Source organism: Diabrotica virgifera, chromosome 3, assembly GCF_917563875.1.
Source record: "Diabrotica virgifera virgifera chromosome 3, PGI_DIABVI_V3a".
In the NCBI taxonomy this organism is placed as follows: Eukaryota; Metazoa; Arthropoda; class Insecta; order Coleoptera; family Chrysomelidae; genus Diabrotica; species Diabrotica virgifera.
The window spans coordinates 75,773,037-75,788,688 of NC_065445.1; positions in this window are offsets into that span (position 1 = coordinate 75,773,037).

Below are 15,652 nucleotides of genomic sequence, written 5' to 3' on the forward strand. Positions count from 1 at the left end.
ATTTAATCCAGATATTCTTCTGATTTTGTCCCATACTTCAGTCATGGGAGTGTTTGCATTTAACGTTGATACATATTGATTCCATGACTGGCGTTTGGCATTTTTACTTGTCGTCTTGGCTATAGCAACCTTGTTTTGTATATTCAATTTTATTCTCGACAGTCTTGTAGCGCTTGTATTTGTTAAAAGCTCTTTTGCTAGATTCAACTGCTGTTTTGCATTCATGATTCCACCATGGGACGGGGTTGAGTTGTTTTATGCATGTAGTTTTTCCTATTGCTCTTTCTGCTGCTTCTGTGATAATGGTAACAAGGCTCTTAAGGGTCTCGTCTATATTTGAGGTACTTTTAAATGTGGTCATACTGCTTTCGATTAAATTTGAAAAAAGATTCCAGTTAGGGTTTTTTAAATTCCATTTTGGGGTAAATGTCTGTCCACATTGGTTTTTGTTATTATGAATATAAATTGGGTAGTGATCACTGTTATATAAGAAATCCAGCCTATCCCAGGTGAGCTGTGCGGTCAGACCTGGTTCGCATTTCGCATATCGTAAGGTCTATACATGAAGATTCACCGTTCTGTATATTAAATCTAGTGGGCCTGCTCTCGTTTAAGACTGAAAGGTTGGACTGTTCAAATATCTCCTCCAGCAATCTTCCTCTGGTATTTATAGTAGAAGAGCCCCATGAAAAGTTGTGGACATTAAATTCGCCCAAAATAAGTCTGGGTTGGGGAATTTGTTGTAAGAGTTTAGTTACTTCTGAGTCTACTTGCGTTGATGAAGGTAAGTATAAGTTACAAACGTAGATGTTTGGACTTGAGTTAACTTTAATGCAAATTGCTTCTAGATTAGTTTGGACAGGAACTACTGTGGTGTCAATTGACTTTTTTACAAAGATAGCTACTCCACCACTGGCTTTTTCTTGGTTAGTTCTATTTTTGCAGTAATTTTTAATTTTTTTTTAAATTTTTTATTTAAAATATTTTCATTTTTGAAATTAGTTTCCTGTAGACAAATTATATCTGGATTGTGTCTGGACAGAATTATTTGGAGCATCGGAAGGTTGTAGAAATCGTTAATATTCCACTGCAAAATTGATGAGAAGCCCGTGTATAATAAATAAAAACTGAAATTTGGAATTGTTACAGAAGTTCATGGCTCGATTCTTGAGAAAACTCACTTTCAGTCTCTGATGCCTCAGTATCCGAGTAAGCCATCTGTAAATGTTTCAGTAGTTTCTTTCTTATTTTTGTACATCTAACTTTAATGGATCTTTGTTTGAAATAAGGGTATATTGCTGTTAGCATTTTCACTAAAGCTTCAAAATTGCTAGTGTAGTTTTTTATGATGCTGACTGGGTCCTCTGCACCATAAACATTTTCAAATAGATCGGATATTTGATTAAAATCAAGAATAAATGAAGGGTCCTGCTCTGAGATGAATGCCTTGACCGGTTCCATGAGTACGTGAGTTGGAGTCTATTTCTTACTTTTCTTTGGTTTTTTAGCTGGAGCATCATTAAGTTTAACAAACGGTTTTAGACTTGGGTTTTCTGAATTAGCATCTTGCGCTAGAGGAGGTGAAACAATTTCATCCAAACTGCGTTTTGAACTATTTTGTGTAGACTGGGTTGTATCTCTATTGATAATTGGTTGTGAGGTTGGAGTTTTTGAGGGGATAGTTGAAAGTATTTGGGAAGGTGTGGGTTGCGAGGATGATTGGTAGTGGGGGTTTTGGTTATAATTTTCAGAAACTGATTCTTGGGTTGTTTTGCAATTTGCTGCATTATGGCCTGGCCTTTTATATGAAAAACAGATCAAGGAATCTTGTGCCAAAAAATTCTATAGTTGGTGTTATCATAATTAATTAATATGGATTCAGGTATTGAGGCAAGCGGTGGTGTGATAAAAATTTGTCGTCTAAAACTATAGACGTGGTTGAATTCCGGCAAACCGGCGCTTATCTTGAGAAATAACATGGAGACATGGTTTGAAGGCCCAATTTTTCAATTTTTTGAGTTAATAAAGCATGCGGAATGGTGGGACAAACGTTTGTCAGAATTAGTTTTTCTCCTGGTGTGATTAATTTGCGTGCTTGGACTTTTTGGTTATTAATTTCTATAGACCCTCCATAATTATTCATGAAATTTTCAACAACGTTTTTGTTTGCAAGGTACATACACACTCTGTTGTCGGAAAGCCTTGAGGAAAATAGGATATTTTTAGGCTCGATCAACGTTCCTAGTGAAATCAGGTAATCTTGAAGTTTAAGGTTTTCAATGGCTGGGAATATAATGGCTTAGTCTTTGGTAGGGAATTGTTGTTCAATCAAAGCAGTAGAATAAGTTTTAGTAGTGTTTTCCATTTGGGAGCTCCTGTAGTCAGAAGTCCCGGCAGTCGGATTTAACATAATTTCTTTATTATTTAAAACTAAGTAAAACCTGAAATACGGACCTGTTTTACAACAGGTGATTTTATCATGTCGTTATAGATAACGAATAAACGTGTTTAGGGTTTTTTGTATCAAACCGACTTCTGATAAATATAATAAATTCCAGTGAAATGACTGGGCTTTATATAATTTTAAAGAGTACTTATAATAGCAATAGTTGAACGCACTCTGATACACTTATACACTCCCGGACAAAAATATTGTTTATAACGTTTGAAATAAAATTTTTTGTGCTACCGCCAGTGTCATAGAAATAGGATTTCTTTTCCGAATACGATGTTTTAATGTATCATATAAATGGTATAATCGGATTTAAATGTAATATGGGCTATATGTGGTGGCTAATACACTCGGATGCAAAAAAATCGATCCATTTAAACATTTGGTCATTTTTGATGCTCGAATTTCCTAAAGCTGTTGTCCGCTTTAAGTGATTTTTTTACCATGTTATAGCCTTATTCATTAACAATATCACTGTAATAATATTTTTGTTAGACAGGTAAATTGTTATTGTATACTGGTTGTACGAATCAAACTGAGTTTTTTCTCAAAGTTCGCATCACCCTGTGGACTATTCTAGCATTTATAAAATACTGAAATTAAAACCCAACTGTAGCCTCAGGTCTTTTTAACATTCTGTTTTTAGATTCATTCGCTTATGTTGGATAATAAAAAAGTTAGGTACTTTAACAACTGTCCATGTTCGTCATAATTGCAGGGTGTTTCTAAATAAGTGCGACAAACTTTAAGGGGTAATTTTACATGAGAAAATAAGGACAGTTTGCCTTAAAATCATATGTCCGAAAACGCTTAGTTTCCGAGATACTGGATGTTCAATTTTTTTTACAAACTGACGATTTGTTTATTGCTTTAAAAACATTTGAAATATGCCAATCAAATTTGGTGGGTTTTAAGACGTAGTTAATGCACATTTTTTTACATGCAATTAAGAATTTAATATTCACCATTGGCGTGCATACGGGTAATATGATCGGTCATAATACCCGTTTGCGCGCCAATGGTAAATATTAAATTCTTAATTGTATGTCAAAAAATGTGCAATAACTACGTCTTAAAACCCACCAAATTTGATTTGCACATCTCAAATGGTTTTAAAGCAATAAATAAATCGTCAGTTTGTAAAAAAAATTGAACATCCCGTATCTCGGAAACGAAGCGTTTGCAGACGTATGATTATAAAGAAAACTGTCCTTATTTTCTCATGTAAAATGACCCCTTAAAGTTTGTCGCAATTATTTAGAAACACCCTGTACTGATGACGAACATGGCCAGTTGTTAAATTACCTAACTTTTTAATTATCCAAAATAAGCGAATGAATCTAAAAACATAATGTTAAGAAGACCTGAGGCTGTAGTTGGGTTTTAATTTCAGTATTTTATAAATGCTAGAATAATCCACAGGGTGATGCGAACTTTGAGAAAAAAACACAGTTTGATTCATACACCCAGTATACAACGACAGTTTACCTGTCTAGCGACAGTATTATTACAGCGATATTGTTAATGAATAAGGCTATAACATGGTAAGAAAAATCACTTAAATCGGACAACAGGTTTAGGAAATTCGTGACATCAAATTGACCAAATTTTTAAGTGGATCGATTTTTTTGCACGTGAGTGTATAATTTTTAAATTGAATCTCATCAAGGTAAGTATTCACTATTCTACCGGTATGAAGACCTGCGTCATGGTGCATTAACACGAATTTGTTATCCAATATCGCTGGAAAATGGCAAAACATGATCTTCTAAAATGTTTTTAATGTACCGGGTGTCCCAATAAGAATGGCGCTCGGCCATATCTCAGGAACCGTTTATACTACAGCTTTGGGAAAAAAAAATTTATAACAAAAGTTGCCCCGAGAAAATCCTGGAAATTATTTTTGTAATTGTAAGTCCACCGCTAGAGGGCGTAATTAAATATCAAAAATTAAAAAATCGAAATTTTACAAAATTTGCCTAATGAATGGGCACTGGAAATCCAATCATCGTATTCTTCATACAATTCTGTGCATATTTTATTTCACAAGTTTAAGTCTACCTGTGCAAATAAGAGGTGGGGGTGAGTGGGAACCTTGTTATGAAAAAATCGCTGTAAGTCCGGTTCTGCTTAATCGATTTTTATAAACTTGGTCTTGTTGAAAACAGTTTTTTTTCGTCAATGTAATAGTTATAATTTGGAAACAGCCTATTACGTAATATGCCGGCTAGAAGGCGCTATTTATTGCTTTTTAGAAATCTAGTTTTCTTTGGAAAATATTAAATACAAATATGTATGTTTTTCCCTGTATTACAAAATTAGACTAAATTAGCAACAGAATACCGAAAACCGCATGTCGATGCCTTTTTTCTATCTCGAGATATCTTAAGAAACGTGTAAATTTTAAAAATAACTGTTGCTGTCATATAAGTGGAAATATATAGAAGCACGTAGTGTGCTATGAAAAAAAAAACAAAGGAACATTGTCCAGATGTCATCGTATATAATGAATCAAAACAACAATAAGACAAATAACACTATAAAATATAACAAAAAAAGAGTGTGTACTTTGTACGCGAGTAAGAAGTTATACTTCTACTATTATGATTTTAACGAAATAAATATATTTTAAACAGTTTAATTTTATTTTTGTTTAAATAATACACTACTTTTAATACTTAAAATAATACCAACAAAATAGCGTTAATATGTAATTTTTTATGAATTGTTGCCTCCGCGCATTTGCTTTTCTCTCGATGAATCGTAGAAAATATAAAAACGTCAGATTTTCTACACAAATTTTTAATTTTATTTCATTATATTTTAATATCAATTATCCTATTCCCAACTAAGATAAATACATAACTGTTATTGTCACCGGTAAACTAAGTTAAGGAAGTCAAAGTGGAAACAAGTAGTGTGCTATGGAAAAAATAGAACTATTAGAAGTATTAACTTCAAAAAGTCATCATGTGTCAAATTATGTGTCAAATCAGTAAAACATAAAAATTTGTTCATTGATGGTTTGTTGCGGTTTGTTTCTATTAAAATTTATATAAAATTTATACAGAGTGAAATTCAAGATGATTCTTACAAACTAAGAAGCATTTGACATGAGAGCCACATTCTTTGAATGCATAAGAAATGCAACTGCTGCGGCTAGAATATATGCAATGAAATATTCCCAAAGACGTCATCCCAGTAGTAGAGTTTTTCATATTTTGTTTTGATTTATTATATTACGGTGACATCTGGAAAATGTTTTTTGTTTTTTTCCAAAGCACACTACTTGCTTCTATATATTTCCACTTATATGACAGCAACAGTTATGTTTAAAATGTACACGTTTCTTAAGATATCTCGAGATAGAAAAAAGGTATAGACATGAAGTTTTCGGTATTCTGTTGCTAATTTGGTCTAATTTTGTAATACAGGAAAAAAAATACATACTTGCATTTAATATTTTCCAAAGAAAACTAGATTTCTAAAAAGAAAATGAATAGCGCCTCCTAACCGGCATATTACGTAATAGGCTGTTTCCAAATTATAACTATTACATTGACGAAAAAGAGCTGTTTTCAACAAGACCAAGTTTGCAAAAATCGATTAAGCAGAACCGGACTTACAGCGATTTTTTCATAACAATGTTCCCATTCACCCCCACCTCTTATTTGCACAGGTAGACTTAAACTTGTGAAATAAAATATGCGCAGAATTTTATGAAGAATACGATAATCGGATTTCCAGTATCCTTTCATTAGGCAAATTTTGTAAAATTTCGATTTTTTAATTTTTGATATTTAATTACGCCCTCTAGCGGTGGACTTACAATTATGAAAATAATTTCCAGGCTTTTCTCGAGGCAAATTTTGTTATAATTTTTTTTTCCCAAAGCTGTACTATAAACGGTTCCTGAGATATAGCCGAGCGCCATTCTTATTGGGACACCCGGTACATATCAGCTGTCATTCACCCAATCACCACAAATTCGGTATCTCCTTTCCAAGAAATATCACTCCATATCCCTATGCCGCTACCACCAAAATTAACACGCTGTATGAGGTTATATCTGGCATACCGTTCGTTCACCATATGGAAGCAAGATTTACAAAACTTTGTCTACAGAAGAGTTGGCGAATAGAACAGTATGTCAGTTGTAACCTCATACAGAGCGTTAGTTTTGGTGGTGGCGGCATAATGCTACGGAGCGGTATTGCTTTGAAAGGACATACCGAACACGTGAAGGTAATTAGGCGAATGCCAACTGATATCTACATTAAAATCATTTTTTTTTTGAGTGAATTTGATGGCCTTGGCCGAGCCAATTAGCCAGACATTTTGTTATTTTAAAAACAAACAAATTTGATTTTTCAATCAGAGGAATTTTTTCTGTATTTCTAACTCTAAATACATAACAAACTAACATTATTATCTACAATTATTATCTAAATAATACTCTGTTTTGGTTGTTCATTTTTTTTTGTAAATTTTTATTTTTTTTGTATTTTTTTGCATTTTTTTTTATTTTGTTAATTTCTTTTTTTTTTATTAATTTTTTTATTGTTATTTTTTATAAATTGTTTTTTTTACTACGCTAAGACGTAAACCCGATTCATCCTCGCGGAGGTTTACATCTTCTTAGTTTTTTTTTGCATTTTTTATTTTTTTTTTCTTTTTCTCTTTTTTTTTGTTCTTTTCTTTTTTCAATTATAATATACACTAATTACTTAAATCTACAGGATTTAAAACAAAATAACAACAAAACAAACATGTTTGTTTTGTTTTAACAAACATGCCTGCTTTGTTTTAACAAAATTTCTTAAATACAGGGTAAATTTTATTGCTACAATCTATATTTACAATTTTTGATATGTTCGTAAATTGTTTTTAATATATTAATCTCTTCAGAAAAAATCAAATTGTTCAGGTAGACGGGAAGTGGAATTTTTAATATATTAAGATTATCATAAAATTTGTTTATATTTACTGATTGATGTGAACATTCGAGGAGAGTATGTAGTAGATCACCTTCTTTTCCACACTCACAGTTAGGTGACTCTGTGAGACCCAAACTGTACATATGAAGGGGGGTAAGAGCATGATTACATCTCAATCTATTTATAACTCTTATGAAATGGCGATTTGATACAGAATGAAACCATCTTTTAATGGGAATTTCAGGTCGCATTTGTTTGTAATTACTACCAGTTCTCGTGTTTCGATAATACCTTTGCCAATTTTCTTTTTGGTGTCGTCTACTAATAATATCAATATCCGAAATGGGTAGTAAGTTCATGGGAAGTTCTTCGCCTATTTCTAGGGCGGATTTGGCTAGCCTGTCTACTATTTCGTTACCCCTAATGCCTGCGTGTCCCTTTATCATTTTAGAAGATTTTAGAAAATCATTTTAGAAGATCATGTTTTGCCATTTGAAAGCCATATTGGATATGATATATTGATGCTAATGCACGTCTTCATGTCGCTAGCATAGTGAATACTTACCTTGATGACATTCAATTTAAAAATTGTACTGGCCAGTATATAGCCCAGATCAGATTTAAATCCGATTATAGCATTTATGTGATACTTTAAACATCGCATTCGGAAAAGAAATCCTTTTCCTATGATACATGGGGGCTAAGGATAGCAGGCACAAAAAATTTCATTTCACATGAATATGCAATATTTTTGTCCGTGAGTTTATATGAGACAATTAAAAATTTCTACTCATTAGCTACTATCTAAATGATTGTTTTTGTTTGGAGCTGACAAATAAGCACTAACTAGTATACTTGCCAGGACCGAACTCTCTTAATAAAAAATTGTTTGATATAATATTAGTCCTGTCTCCAGTGGGGGTACAACGGCCTCCTTAATTCAGATGGACTTACCCAAAATTTTTTTATGTATTTTGACCCGTAAAACACGAATTTTTTGGGTAACAGTTGATCTGGGCCTAGATTCCGTGCACTGTAGATATCTACAGTCGCTTTCTGTCGATGGCAATTGTCATGAAAATATTTGAATTTTTAGTTTTAATTCAAATATTTTCTTGTTTTACTAAATGTCACTTCAGCATCAATTAGAGTATAACATAGCAAAACTAGAAAATAATTCAATTAAAGCTAAAAATTCAAATATTTTCATGACAATTGACATCGATAGAAGGCGACTGTAGATATCTACAGTGCACGGAATCTAGCCCCTGGATGGCGATAAGATTGTTATAAACAAAGAACTTGAGGAATTACATAACAGCGATTTTTCGCAAAACAAAACATTTTTTTGTATTTTTTGGGTGATTCTCAGCAAAAAATGATCCTACAAGTTTTTTCGTGGGATGCATAATTTTCGAGATAAACGCGGTTGAACTTTCAAAAAATTGAAAAAGTGCAATTTTTGAACCCGAATAACTTTTGATTAAAAAATAAAATAGCAATTTTGCTTACTGCATTTGAAAGTTCAAGGCAAATTCTATCGGTTTTGATTATTTGCATTGCTAAAAATTAAGTTTTTATTTGTTAAACACAGCCATTAACACATAGTGTTTCCCGTGCCCAATACATGCGTTTTAATGTACGTATCTATGTAGAAATTGTATGTAGGTATGCACGCCTACTCGTTCGATTTCAAATGAGAAATGCATTGAAAACATCATTCAATCACTATGTGTTTATAGCTTTGTTTAACAATAAAAAAATTAATTTTTAGCAATGGAAGTAATCAAAACCGTTAGAATTTTACTTGAACTTTCAAATGCGGTACGCAGAATTGCTATTTTATTTTTCAATCAAAAGTTACTCGGGTTCAAAAATTTCAATTTTTCGATTTTTTGAAAGTTCAACCGCGTTTATGTCGAACACTATGCTTCATGCAAAAAAACTTGTAAAAACATTTTTTGCTTAGAATGACCCAAAAAAATACAAAAAAATGTCTTGTTTTGCGAAAAATCGCTGTTATGTAATTCCTCATGTTCTTTGTTTATAACAATCTTATCGACATCCGGATCGACTGTTACCCAAAAAATTCGTGTTCTACGGGTCAAAATATATAAAAAAAACTTGGGTAAGTCCATCTGAATTAAGGAGGCCGTTGTACCCTCACTGGCGACAAGACTATATTATGTGTTTTTTCATTTTAAATGCAGATTTGTCTTTAAAAAGTATGAGTAAATTTAGTATAAAATAATTTTAGACCTTTTTAACACTCTTTAATAGTAATTAAACGCCATGTTTGAAATTTCTGAAAACATTTTAAATAATGTCCTGAAAAGGTTTGGTCGGAGGTTCCAAGGAGGTTTTGGTAGGCCGTCCCAAGGAGAGTTTGGTCGGATGTCCTGGGTACGGATGGTTTTGTAACATCGGACGTTCTCGGTACGTCCCAAGGATGTCTCAAGACCTGAAACGTACATTATCAGGACATACCAATATCCCTGTGGTTCGTCTCGGGTACGTCCCAGGGATGTACTTGTGCTGTTTGGGTTAGACCATGAAAAGAGAAAAGAACAGAATCCATGTAGGAATCCACTTATTACTAGTTTAATAAAATGTCTTCATTTAAGAGGATCGGTACGTATTTTCGGCTGCAATGCTATTCAAATGGGGATTCATTTTTTTCGAATCCTGAGAAAACTAATAAGTATTTTTGAAAAATTTAAACGCAGAATGAAAGATTACGTTATTAGCGTGGGCCGAAAGTCCCTGAGAACTTCTATAATGTTTATTTTAATAAGTTACAGGGGTGAAAAACTAAGAGAAAATTTAGTGTGATTTTTAATTTCAAATATATCATTCAAAATAAACTTTTTATTTATTCTAAGGGACTTTCGGCCCTCGGTAATAATTTAGTCTTTCATTCTGCGTTTAAATTTTTCAAAAATATTTATTGGTTTTTTTCAGGATTCGAAAAAAATGAACACAATGTCGTGGTAATATTTTTCAAATCTATCTTTGTCTTACAACGCACTCAGCCGAATATAATATTGTCAGCATATATTGTCAGTCAGACACTGACAATCAGTGACAATTTTAAATATTTGACATTGCATTGACATTGCACTTTAGTAGTTTTAACATAGGTACTACTATTTAAAGAAATGTGCAGGAGATACATTGTAACCGTAACGCGTATATGAATAAAAATTGCTCTGATCTCGACGTTACTTTTAGACCTGGATCCCGCGTACCAAAAAAAAGTAGATTAATAGCAACCTGAAAATGTGTTAATAGCTTAACAGTGTCTAGTCTGACAAACTTTGATGTATGGGAACACTGAAACAGGGGAAGTTTTAATTGTGGAACAGGTTAAAAATTTGGAACGTCAGACTACGAAAACGTTCCATGTATTTTGTCGGGCATAACTTCCAATTGATTTGTTACCATTTCATTAAACTCTCATGCAAAAAATCAGACTGGTGTTTATCACCAACTGGGCATTTTAATGAGTGGAACACCAAGAGCATATCAAATGACAGGAATCATGTTGGCTAGTAATAGCAGTCTAGTTTTTGCATGAATGAGATTTTAATGAAAGGATAACAAATCAATTGGATGTTCTGTCCGACAAAATACATGGAACGTTTTCCTAATCTAACGTTCCAAATTTTTAAACTGTTCCACAATTAAAACCTGTTCAAGTGTTCCCGTACATCAAAGTTTGTCCGACTAGACACCGTTAAGCTATTAACAAAATGTAAGCTTGCTATTAATCAACTTTTGTGGTACGTGGGATCCAGGCCTATTTGAAATAAAGTAGTGTGCAAAAAAAACGGGCACACTACTATATGTATATTACAAATAAAATCGTTTAACAAAAGCGTGTCTAAAATCATCAAATTCTCAACTTGACTGAACTATAACCCATCTATAACCATACATAAGCATAAAGGAACAATATCATAACAGAGCAACCATCGAGTAATAAAAAGATTTTTTTAGACCATCGAGTAATAAAAAAGATTTTTTTACACCATCGAGTAATAAAAAAGACTTTTTATTACTCAATGAGAGCAACTTAACAAGCACTTATGTAAATCCTCGGAAAGTATCCTATTGTCGTATCGTACTCTCTTAACAAATCATAAATGTTCAGAATTTGAAAAAATCGCATATGGACCCGTATGCCACACAGGCGATAATTTACGGCGCCGTAAGAGCAATAAACCCATTGGTTGACTAACTCCTACACCAATTGTAGATGAAATAGGAGTTAGTCAACCAATGCCTCGTCAGGTTTACTGCTCTTACGGCGCCGTAAATTATGGCCCATGTGGCCTTAGCCTTAGCCACAGTCAGTTCAAAAGCCGCCAGTCACTTTGAATTAAAAAGCATTCCTACTACTTTATGACTACAACTGCAAAAGTGCAGTTCATATAATAAATAACATTTTCTGGCATTTTTGTTTAAATTGTTTGAAACATTAAAAGTTTATAGAAATATCTGAATCATTAGTATGTATTTAATTTTTTGAATTTATTTTCGTTTTAAAAAAATATTATCATCTGTGGCCTGCTTTTGGCCGCCCCTATAATCGGCTGCCCGTGTGCGATGCACACTTTGCACACATGGTAGTGGCGGCCCTGTGTCTTTCTAAATCTTAACTGTAGACCGTCGAATATCGGACTCCAATCCAGAAAGTAAACCACAAAATAGTCGACCACCTAGGAAAGACATGCGTTTTTATGTAAATCATTGCGAGAATCTCTTGATATTACGGTTTGGAAACAACTTTCTGACGTTAATGAGATTTCCCCCATCGTATCAAACTGTGTCTTATCTTTTTATTCCGTAATTGGTACATAAATTAAAAAATATTGCAGTAAATTATGTTAAGATTTTGTATATCTGTTTTTTTGTTTATTGTGTTTTTTTTTTGTATTATTTTATACGTATACAGTGAGCAGGGCCGCGTTTAGGTCAATTGACGCCCTAGGCAATTCTCTAGTAGCCGCCCTTCAAACATATACCATTTTTGCGGAAATAAATTGCAGAAATTTTTACTTAAATAAGAATACACTAAAAATTGATTTAAACTACGATGTTTATATACCTATAATGGAAAAAATTCTCATTCCAGTTCGATCACATCAGAGACCTCTTTTCAAAAAAAGACTTTTCAAACATAAAATTTGTTCTTGACAAAATCGACAAATTATTAACATGTTCTTGCGTCATACTTGATGGGAAATTATTTTTAATTCTTGACATTTTCGAAAATGACCTTTCAGCGGACACGTTGGCAACTGGAAAGCACAAATAAATGTACAAAGCAAAGTCAAAATTAGGGAAAATATCTTTCAATCCAGTTAGTGCAGTCACTGAAGGTTTTCACCTCCGATTTCGTTGAACCTCCATCGATGTTCATGAAAATTGGTGAGTAGTAAGAGGATACCTCAAGGAACAAAGGTGACATGATGTCAACTTGCGCTTTTACCGTGGTGGTGAAAACTACCACTTTACGTGGGGGTGAAACAAATAATACCATAAATCGATAAAGAGACAAATTCTAAGCCAAATTTGTTATATAAAGTTATTAATATAAATCAGTATTTTTGAGTTATTATAGATCAAAGGTTTTATTTTTTTCGTAGAAAAATGCATGTTTTAAAGATGTTTTTCAGGTATAACTCGAAAACTGTAAGCTTTTACAAAAAAGTTATTATTTCCAAAATTGAAAATAATAAAAAGCTGAATACACTCCTCACTTATAAACTAATGTTTATTCAAAGTGGGTTATGGGTAATTGAACTTATATTTTTTCGACGAGTACTCAAATCTAAGTATTCAAGCTTAAATAACGGGAAAACGATGCATTTTATAAAATATACCTGCTAAGCACTTGTCAAACAACTTCGGAGTACCTATCAAATGAGCTCCAGTAAAAGTGAATAGCATCACAATTAAGCAGGTTATGATGAAAATAAGAGAACCCTTTATAACTTTTTAGGAAAAAGTGAAAAATAAAACATACGCCATTTCTACAAAAATTAAAATTTACAGTAATCCTTAGAAGAGTTTGTTTATATTAGCATAAGTAATGATTTCAACAATTTTGACCGGTTTAGATTGCATATTTTTGAAAAAACGATATAATTTTAAAAAATCAGAATTTTTAAAATTATCGTAATTTTCATTTTCTTTTGATAATAACTCCAAAAATACTCAATATACGTAAAAATTGATATATGTAGGTATAACCAAATTTTTGTATCAAATATTTTACCTTTTTATTATTTCTGTAGAGTAAAAAATTACCGAGATAGAAACGTTTAAAGCTTAAATTTTGCGAGAACCATGTAACCGGTGCCATTTAACCTTTTATTTTTAAAAAAGTAAGGGTTTAAAAGATTAAATTCAACGTGGTTTAATAGCCAATAAAATTAACTTTTAAACGGTTTTTAGGCAAACCTGATATCGCAAAAATTAACGGAGTTATTTTAAAAACAATTACTTTTTTGGAAAATTTTTTAAAAGATAAGTTTTGAAAATATTTGGTGCATAAATTTTAATGCTATTAACTTGTTCGCGTGCTTATTTGATAGATATTTCTAAGTACGGTATTTTCCCTTTATTTAAGCTTGAACACTTAAATAGATTTGAACACTTATAGAACACTAATGCTCGCCGAAAAAAATATACATTCAATTATAACTCACTATTACCCATAACTAGCGTTACCAGGTGTCCCGATTTTTACGGGACGTCCCGATTTTCAGGGGGGTGGGGACGCGTACCGATTTGTACCTGATCGGGACACTAAATGTCCCGATTTTCACCCACGAGAACCAATTTCAAAAGGACTTGCAGTGAATTTTATAAATATGTTATAAAAACAAGGCACTCCTAAAAGCGGCAAAATCGAATGAAAAACATAATTTTAATAAAAGATAAATAATTTACTTAATCTACGATTTTTTTGTAATTTCGTCTAATTATTATTATTATGTAGGATTAAATATATATTATAGAAACAACTTGTAGTCCAGTAAATGAACGGTAAATACGGCGATACCGTGTAATTTTCAGTAGTAATTGCACAAGAGCTCTGAAATTATTGAATTTTTCCCGAGTGACACTTTGACAGCTTTAATTTCACGAGCCGAAGGCGAGTGAAATTATGTCAAAGTGTCACGAGAGCAAAAATTCTATAATAATTTCAGAGGTCGAGTGCAATTTGTTGCGATTATTTCATGAATAAAACTGTGCAAAACCAAAATTTTATTGTAATTTATTTATGTAAGTACCATTAAACACACAGTTTTTCTATCTATTTGACGATTGAAAGTCATCACTTTTATAATTTTTAAAACATTAATTGTCATTAATGTCACTGAATGTATTTTTTTGTAGCAACGAAGGGCATCTGACGTAATATACTTAACGACGGGAGATTATCAAAAATTATCGATTTAATTCAGATTTCATTCTGTAGCTTTCTATTGGTCAGAATCTCCTATGAATGAAATAATCAGGATCAACTCCGAATTGCATGAAAATTTGGACGGGTTATGCCGTTGGTTGCTTTTACTGGGGGGTGGCAGTCACCCCTAGTTGCGGGTGAAAAACCGCACGTTTAAAATAAGTCCGGAGATAGATAAATTGACTAATTCTAAGTAATTTTAGTTCTATAGAATTTTAACTTAGTTAATACTTTTCGAGTTATTTACGATTAAAAATGTTTATTTTTCGACAAAAAAATCACGTTTTCAGACGATTTTCACAAATAACTCAAAAAGTAAGTATTTGATGAAAAAAAATATTCTTAGCAAAAATGTAGCATAATATAAAAAAAATGAAAAAAATTGTAAACTCGTAAAGTCTATAGACCCATCAAAAGCAGTAGCTCATGAAAAATACTTTCTCATTCGTCAAATTCCAAATAAAATATTTCAACGTAAAGAAATGAAGCACTTTTCGGAAAAAACCAATTAAAACTTTTTTAATAAAGCTTTATTTTTATCAAAAATGAATAACCACTTTCAATTTCGTTGCAAAACGAAAATACAGCCGAACCATATTCCAGTCCAATCAGAGAGTGCTGCAAGCACCTCTACCGGTTTCGAAACTTATTAGTCTCTCATCAGGAGGCACATATGCTGCTCTCCCTGATCCAACCAAAACAAACCCCAGCGTGCAGTCCCGAATTGCAACGAACGAAATGGCATAGATGCCCTAGCGGCAACTGCTAGCAAAAGACTAAGTT